The 8,442-nt window shown below is 35.2% G+C and overlaps 1 pseudogene; it reads left to right on the forward strand.

Moving 5' to 3' along the window:
• The first annotated feature begins 6,157 nt into the window (after positions 1-6,157).
• LOC122121125 lies at positions 6,158-6,254 on the forward strand (annotated as a pseudogene).
• Positions 6,255-8,442: the final 2,188 nt, after the last annotated feature.

The following is an 8,442-nucleotide window of genomic DNA, read 5'->3' on the forward strand; positions in this document are numbered from 1 at the left end:
TTCACTACATTTTATTCATACTTTTAGGTCAATTCTTTTTGAATTACATTTTCTTTCTTTATTCTGGCAAAGTAATTGGTCAAATAATTCACTAAAGATTATTTGCCATTTTCCTGATTATGCTGTTTAATTGACTAAGCGAGTCCATTAAACTTTCCTCTTGCATTTGGTTGCCATGAAACAACATCTATGTTAATGAGGACAAATCTAATGTAAAAATTGTCTCCAGAAAACCAGTCAAAGAAGCTGTGATTACAAATACTTGGCTAACTTTTTTATTTTTCCTTTACCTTGAAAGTCTTCTTGTGTCTAAATTGCCCAGAAAAATAAGTACTCCATCACTTTTTGTTTCAATCAATTCTAACCTCAAGGATATATTTTGCTAACAAGATGCTTAGAGGAAACCAAAAAATACTCCATTTTTATCTTCTCACTTAAGACTCTCCTTACATACCATATCAGGAACAGTGAAGTTATTCTTTGCAAAATTATTACAATATATTATTTTTCTCTTGTTCTTGCATTTGCTCACCAAGATGTATGGAGAAGAATAGAGGTAAATCACCCATTCCTTGGAAGAAAGGTCTGTTACAAAAGGACAACGCTTCTGTGTCCTACTTGTATGTCCTCCTCTCAGCTCTTTCCTGATTTCCAATTAAACACAGCTTCTTGGCTTCAAGTCTATTGAAGCCTCACCCACTGCTTCATCTTCATAGTTTCTCTTTTAAAACTCTTTTAAGGGTAGAGACCCAGCTATATACAACCAATCTGAAAAAGATCACAAACCACAAAATCTAAAGGAGTTTTATGACTCTTCAGGAGGACGATTGGGAGACCTAGGACTCCCCATGCCAATCTTTTGCTCATCATATTCCTGCCTCGGTTTGTCCCCTTTCCTATTGGCCAATACTCGTCTCTGTAACTGATCTGGATATGACCAGGTGTCAGGAATGGTAGTGGTTAGAGCCCCGTTCTTTTTTTGTCTAGGAGACAACTCCTCCGCTACTGGCACTCTCAGCAATCACTGGCAACCCAATGGCTCCTATCCTTTTGCAGGTTTGGTACGTGTTCCCCCATTTATTGTTCTGGCTACTAATGACTCTCAGTTTTCCCAGGTTCAATTGATTCGTCCGCGCACTAAAAGAGCACTAGGATTGATCATTGCTACAGAGGCTTCAGCTACCACCGCCGCTATATTGCTGTTCCAAAGCGTGTCCACCATGCAACAGATAAACCAGCTCATCCCTCAATCATCTTAAGGGAGGCCTCCTTGTGCTCCAACAACGAATAGACTTGTTCCAAGAACAGATTACGTTTCTTTGATTACAATAAGGAGGACTATGTAATGCTATGACTACTTCTGTCTGTCAGCTTTCCACTCCCGCACCCAATTTCACTGAACTTAGTAACTACATCAAAGACCCTTGGTCCCTTAAGTACTTAAACTTCACCCAAAACTTGCTGCATGATCTTACCCACCTAAACCAGACCACCGTACAGCTTATTCCCGCTGCCTCCTTTTTAGAAGATGTGCTTTAAAAGTTACAACAATGGTTTTTGCCATCCTCTCTGGTCATCTGGGGAGGCCTTGCACTTGTAGGGCTTACTCTCCTAGGAATTATTAAATGCTTGCACTCCTGGCAAAAACGCCTCCAACAACGGGTCACCATAATGATGGTCCTTTTAATAGAAAAGGGGAAAATTGTGGGTAGAGCCGGTCAGATCTGGTTGAGTCAGCTAGAATAGCAGTTGAAGCACACTTCCTGCTCATAGAGACGTGACCCACAGGCACGTCTGCCAAGCTTGCAAGCCATGAACTGTCCATGCTCCCTACATGCCCCTGGGGGCCCAATCAGTGCCTGTCACCAAGCAGTGCCCATCATCAACTCCCCGCTAAGTAATTGGCTGGGAAGGACTCAGGAGGTTGGGAAACCTGGGGCTATAAAATCCCAACCCTTGTGCAGAAATAAACCAGACCTGCTTAAGCCTGTTATCCTAACGTGTGTTCCTTGTGTGCGTCGTTCACACTTAACTCCTGCCAGAGATCTAGCCCTACAATGTAGCAATGGGGGAGGCCTTATAGTCCTTCACCTTCATTAGACTTGAAGCTAAGAATTTATGATTAGTTGGAAATCAGGCAAGAGCTAAGAGGAGGATAGAGAAATAGGACATAGGAGCATTGTCCTTTTGTAAAAGACACTGTCATCCAAGGTATGGGTGATTCAACTCTATTGTTCTCCATACATCTTTTTGAGCAAATGAAAGACAAAGAGAAAAAAATAATCTATTGAAATATTTTTGCAAAGAATAACTTCACTGTTCCTGATATGGTATCTAAGGAGAGTCTTAAGAGAGAAGATAAAAGTGCAGTATACTTCAGTTTCCTCTAAGCATCTTGTTAGCAAAATATATCTTTGAGGTTATAAGTGACTCTTCCAAAAATTGGTGGAGTACTTATTTTTGAGGGCACTTTAGACACAAGAAGACTTTTAAGGTAAAAGAAAAAAGAAAAATGTATAGCTAAATATTTGTGATCACAGCTTCTTGGACTGGTATTTTGGAGACACAGTTTTACATTAGAGATTGTCCTCATTAACATTGATGCTGGGTTTCCGTGGCAAGGGGGAAGTTTAATGGACTCACTTGGACAAGAAAACAGATGATAGAAAAAAATGGCTAATAATATTTAGTGAATTATTTTGACCAATTACTTTGCCAGAACAAAGAAGGAAATATATAATTCAAATCACTTGACTTAAACTTATGAGTAAAACTAGTCAATAGAAATGAGAGAAAACGTAGAGGACTGTTTCCTCTCCAATGGAGTAATGGGAATGGGTTCTTGATCTTGTTTCTTCCATTCTATCTTCACAAGCTATCAAATGTGGCTCAAGACTAGAATATCCAGTTCAGACCAAGAGAACTCACAGAAGAAAATATTTGCAGCAGATATAGGTGATTTATAACTTTAAACAATCTATTTACATCTGTTAAAAATCCTCCTCTACCCAAAATTGCTCACTTCGAACAGCTTTGTATGCTTTTCCCAAGATTGTCCTTCATTAACTATTTAAAATTTTGAGAGGTCATAATCGTACTCTATAGAGATTGATGTTTGGTTGTGCTTTTTGTGTGTTTTTGTTTTATGTTGTGTTTTTTTCACTCAATTTCAAAAGGTTCTGAAAGTGTGTTACAATTAAATATGTCCATCTAATTGCCCAATGTTCCGGGATCAGAGTCACTCCTTCTATCTTTCTCAACCAACCCCTTCTACAAGATTTATTTCCGATTTACCACTTCCTTTCTCACATGTGTATATTAGGTATTCTAGCTGTACTTGCCTCTTGTTCCATTCTTCATTCATCCTATGTCTTTACTATTATTCCTTTACTATTATTACCATTATTTCAACTTCCTGATAGTCATTCTGTTAAACTGTCTGTCAGTACTTTGAAAGGTTTATATACATTCCATGGAGTTTCAATTCTGCATATACTTGAACTGATGTCAGCTTATATTTTCATAATTCATTCATCTGAAGTAGCAATTTGCAAGACAGGAGACCTGAAGCACCTAGACATGATTTCATTGCCATCCATTTGGAAGGTTAATCTGTAGTCAACAAGAAAGTTTAAAAATAGCTTAGAATGCATTCCTAACTACCAGTTTTTATAAATGGCTTTGTACAATGGTTTGTGATTATTTTATTTTACATGGGATAATATTTTCTACTACCTATAAGATTTGGCAAAAGAAGAAAACTAAAATTTACTACTGTAAAGGAAAATGATAGAAATAGAAGACAGATTGTATGTTTGTCAAATCTCTGATGAGTACTCATATTCAATTCCTTAAGTCGTATTTCTTACTATGTTAGACAGGGAAAACATAAAACACCATATGATAAGGCAACTATTCATGACTTTTTAAAATGTACTTATTATGTGATGAAATTTACTTTATTAGCTAATGTTTTGGTTTGACATATGGGAGGCTGATCTATTTAACAAATTTGCGAAGCCACCTACTGAAAAACACAAAGGGTGGGGGGTACTATTCATACACTTTAAGGAATGGTTGAACTTGTTTGGCATTAGTGCTGGGTAAATAAATCAACTCTATTGTAACTTGCTCCCTACACTTGAAAAACTATTAACCACACTAAACATCATCACTTGTAAAGTGTTTTTTTTTTTTTTGGCAAATGTGATTTTTTAAAGTTTATTTGAAAAGGAATATACTTTCAGCAGATTAAATGTAGGTTATCATTTGTTTGAGAATGACAACATTTTTATACTACAGAACCAAGTTTTACTGAAGTACCAGTGTTTTGAAGCACTAAAGATCTTCTCAATTAATGTTTTTCTGAATTATATTTGACCTCTATGTCAAGTATTCCTAGCATTGGTAGACCAATTATGGATCTATCGTTCAGGAACTATTTTTTAGCTTGCTGATACTTGACTGAAATCATTCATCAATCATTAAGAGAGGGGTATTACAAATAATCTTGTGACATTTGTGGACTTTTTCACTCATATGGGATGGTCATCTGAAAATTGAAAGTTTGAATTACTGTACTTTCACATTTTGTGATTTCATCTTGCATTTTAAGTTGCCTTGCATTTCCCAATTGCTCACTGCTAATTCCTGCATTTCAAGGAATTGGGGCCCTGAAATATAAGAAATGAGAAATTGAGATGGGTCTTCAATGACTTTCTCTTGGCATGTTGCATGGGCGTAGGTGGGAACTCTTGTCCTTGTTATCTGATGATGCGGATAACTGGGACCTGGGATCCTAGGACCCATGGATCCTGTGGAAGAATAATACTTTTTAGACATCATATCAGCAAAATTTGAGTATAATCAGTAGGAAAGTTTCAAAAATATGGAGAAAAACAATTTGGGACCAGCGAGTTAAAACATTAAACAGAACAGCAGAGTAAAATCCCTTATAGATTAGAGGAAAACATTTTTTTTACCATGTGAATTCAGAAGACCAAGAACACGTAGAAGGTATCACAAGTTTATACCAAAAACATTGCATTGATACTTTTTATATTCTAATATATATTCTAATCCTGATTATTTATATTCCAATCTATTTATTGGAATAATATAAATTAGTCAAATTATCAATTAATTCTACTAAGATTTACTGTGTGAAATATAAAATCAGCACATATAAATATAAAATATATAATTATCTATAATATAAGAAAATGTTTTTCATTGTTCTGTTATGGTTAATGTATCAAAGGCAATTGTTTTAAAGTATTATTCCATTATCTCTACCTCAGTGTTTGATAGAATTAGAACTAAAGCTTTGCCATTCGGAGATTTACAGCCTAGAGGCAAGAGGAAACACTGTGATTAAAACACTCCCAATTTAAGGCCTAATAAGGAGGAGAAACATATGGACTTCTCCTGGAGCTATGGAATATATTTGGTGATAGAAAATCAGTGGTGTAACTTCCTACCTGGTTGGATGGTAGACAGGCCAGGACATTAGGTAATCATGCATATGAACAATTTTTTCACCTTCTTGGCTTTAGCTACTTTTGAAATGGTAGGGTGTAATAAGCAGTTATATTTTGAAAAATACCTTCTAGTCCGAACAGTTCTGTCTGAACTGTTCGTCTCTCTATAATCCCTTGTAACTATGATTAGTTTTGCTCCAGTAAGACAACCTATGCTGTCAGGGTAAGACATTCTGGGTGGGCTGTTCCTACATGGAGCAAGGGTAAAGGGTCAAGGAGACATTTGTGCCAGCAAGCCCTCATTTGGGAAATTTTAAGCTGCAGATGTTTAGAAGTAGCTGTTAAGCAAGGCTTACTTTGAATCCATTAGCTCCACAAGGCTAACTCAGTTAATAAATAAGTACTTGAAAATCAATCACCTTTGCACCTATCTATAAAGGCTTCAACGTATGATCAAATTTCAAATGAAAATGATTTAATAGTCATTGACAAAAACTTGCAAATGTAAACAATCGAACAAACAACATAGGTTTTTTCCACCATACACAGAATTTTACAGAATTAAGATGAATAGCAATTTTGGGAACAATAAGGTTTCCTTGATACAAATAGGCAACCAAAGATCTATGCCTGTCTTAAGATTGCATCATTAATTACTTAAATTTACAGGATAGTACATGCTTCAGCAGCAGGTCTACCTGAATTACAATACAGAGATTTACATGGCTCTTGCACCAAGATGATATGAAAATTTGTGAAGTATTCCATATTTTTCATTCTTCAGATGCAAGAAATGAAAAACAGTTATTAAAAAGTTGATTACAAATATACAAGTGTAATAATATATGTAATTAATAGAAATAAAAGTTAGTTTGACATCAGTGTATTCAATCTTCACCGTTTTAGAAAGGCCTTTACATAGCATAACCTTTACAAAACTTTTGAAATAAGATAACATTGTCATTTAATCTTAAAATGTTTCTATATGGAATGCAATCTGAAAGGACACATTTATTAATGAACCTATGTATTATAAAACAATGTCAAATTCAAAGTATTATATCTAGGAGAGAATGAAATAGATTATGGACATTATACAAACAGAATACTAAATATTTTAAAATATACTTTTTCAGACAAGCACCAGAAATATCTTTAGTTTCTGTACTACTCATTTCAACAGATAAGTTAAGATTATTTCTGATTTAAAAAATTACAAACTCTATAGAAATCACTATAGATGTATACAAACAACTCGAATATATTTTGACATCAAAGTCAGGCAATTCACTTGGAAGAATACCATGGAATCCATGAACTTTTAAAGTAAGGTATTGCTGTTGCTTTGTATTGTGAAAATATTTTCTATGGACACATAGGATGGACTGGCAATTTTGAAATTTAAGAAACTTAACTGATCCATTAGGACTTAGGAGAACAATTTGTACAGCTTTCCACAACTTCAAAGAGGTAGTGATACATACTTACCCTTTTGTCAATATCAAATGCAGTTTCTTCCAAGTTGTGCTTCAGACATGGCTTGATATAATGGTTCAACAGAAGGAGATCCAGCGTATCTTTGCTATATCTATTCCCAGCAGCAAGATGCAAGGGGGTCAAGAGGCCTTTAATTTGGCCATTGATATCTGCATTATGATGAAATAAAGAAGCCACTCTGTTATTATTCCATGTATAAGTACTGTTCAGGGATGTCCAGACATTCGCAGTTATTGCATGAATATCTGCCTTGAGCCACCACCTCATGGACAATGTCTAAGTGTCCACTGTTGGCTTCTCCATGAAGAGGGTTATACTCATCGTCATCCCTAGTAATCACATGAGTGGCCTTTTTGGAAAGTAGTCTCTGCACTGTAGTAAGGCGATTATTTTCAGCAGAACAAAGAAGAAATTTGCTTGGATACTATTTCATTTTTTTCTTGCAATTGATACCATTTCTCACTTTTTCACCTTGTTCCTCAACTTCATCAGAATTGCCTAACCAGAGACTTTGAGTGCCAGTGAGAATTTGCTGTCCATGTATTTCCCCAATAGTTCACATTGGATGAAATGGTCAGAAAAATCCGGTGAATTTTCTGCATCTGTTTATTTTTTTCACTATTATTTATTTTCTCTTTTTTCATTTTTACTATTCTAAATTATTCTAACTGGAGAGTAGGAAATTGGTAGAGAGCAGAGGAAAGATTTTCCTCCGTATTTAAAGGTACAGACTGAAATGAGGACCAGTGTTGTCTTCATGTGCAGCTTATTCTAAGAATGAGAAAATAGGAAATAATGTCTTCTGTGTAAATGAATTGGGATATGGCAGAGCAGAAAGTAAAATGATGCAACCAAAAATATAAAAGCAAAATAAATTAGGATAATTATGGAGCAATCATATTACCTATGAGAACCATGAAAGGGAGAGAGGAAGAGAGAGACAGATGTGCAATGATCTAGCTAGCCACAAAATCCATCCCTCTGATCAAATTATAGAGCAAATAATTTTATTTTTTAAAAGAGATGGAAATAGAATTTAAGATCAGATGTCTCCATTGTTTTAATTATATTCTTATTATCTTAAATACTTGTACAAGGGAATTTTCATTCAACATATCAGTTTTTTTAAGTAAAATGGATCTTTATATAACTTTTCCACACCCTTCCAAACCTCACCCCACTTTAATTTTTTCTAGTTTCATACTATCTGCATTGAATATTATACCATCACTCTCTTCCTCCATAACTCTCTTTATTCCTTCCTTTTGACTTCCACTCACATATTTCAAGTGATAGTTTCCTGGTCCTCATTTTGTTGGAGTAAAGTTCAATTTTATAAGAAATTACACCTTTGAAATACTCCTCTGCAAATAGCATGCTTTGGTTAATATTTTTGTGTAAACTTGTATAAATTTCTAGCTTCCAAATATGACACAGAATATGGGTCCTTTGTGTGTCTGGCTCT

This window comes from Dipodomys spectabilis, unplaced genomic scaffold, assembly GCF_019054845.1.
Source record: "Dipodomys spectabilis isolate Male_0828 unplaced genomic scaffold, ASM1905484v1 ptg000183l, whole genome shotgun sequence".
NCBI classification, from domain to species: domain Eukaryota; kingdom Metazoa; phylum Chordata; class Mammalia; order Rodentia; family Heteromyidae; genus Dipodomys; species Dipodomys spectabilis.